Source organism: Microtus ochrogaster, unplaced genomic scaffold (assembly GCF_000317375.1).
Source record: "Microtus ochrogaster isolate Prairie Vole_2 unplaced genomic scaffold, MicOch1.0 UNK26, whole genome shotgun sequence".
NCBI classification, from domain to species: Eukaryota; Metazoa; Chordata; class Mammalia; order Rodentia; family Cricetidae; genus Microtus; species Microtus ochrogaster.
The window spans coordinates 157,385-158,423 of record NW_004949124.1 but is presented as its reverse complement, the minus strand read 5'-3'; positions in this window follow the sequence as shown (position 1 = coordinate 158,423).

The following is a 1,039-nucleotide window of genomic DNA, read 5'->3' as shown; positions in this document are numbered from 1 at the left end:
ACTGCTCTTCTGAGTGGTTCCTCCGAGAGGTGAGCCGGTACTGTATTGTATCCGTGTTATTCCTGTGTAAAGAGCAGCTTGTGGTAAGGCAGGAAAGTATAGATACAGAGGGAAATGGATAGAGAGATGATAGGAAGGCAATAACTGGGCAGTTCACAGTCTTGTGAACCTCTTTAAGTAGTACAGTTTTTCAAATTCTCTATTAACTGAATAAAGTTTTATTTTTATCTTTAGTGTTTTCTTTAAAGTACTGGGGATTGAATTAGGACTTTAAGCACGCCAAGCAAGTGCTCTACCAGCAAGCTATGTCCTTAGTGCTAAATAAAAAAAAACCAAAATGTGAAGTTTGACATATGCAGTTAAAGTAATTTAAAAACTATAGTGTGCTATAAACCAAACTGTTTTCCCATCCCTAACTTACCTCTCCCTCTGAAGAATAAACTAGATCTCATTACCTTGGAGTAACTTGAACTGAAACTTTAGAAAGAAGGTGAGAATTGCCCACAAAAGAATATAGACCAGGGCTGGAAAGATGACTCTGTGGTCAAGAGTTCATAGCGTTCTCGCAGGGGACTTGAGTTCATTTCCCAGCACCCACGCCAAGCAACTCATAACCACTTTTAACTCCGGTTCTGTTGGATCCGACACCTCTAATCTCTAAGGGTGTCACACCCGCTTGCCTCACACACACATTTAATTAAAATAAAATACATCTTTAAAAACATCACACCAACTAGTTTTATATTGCTGCTTTCTGTTACACAAATGGTTATTCCTCTACATGTCATTAATAAAAGTTGGACCCCTGGTTATTGGTTTCCTCTGCTGATGCAATAAGCCAAATCAGACCGAATCAATAAACACAAGTCAGAATCAAAGATCAGCTGAAGTTTTAGCTGCCCATCTGATATGTGGAAAATACTCTCTAATTTTTGCGCTTGCTAGTATTGTCAACAATGACGAGGGAAGTTGAACAGCTTTGAATTGCAAGAATATGGAAAAGCTATTATCAGTGGAAATGTGTTGTAATTGGGGCGGC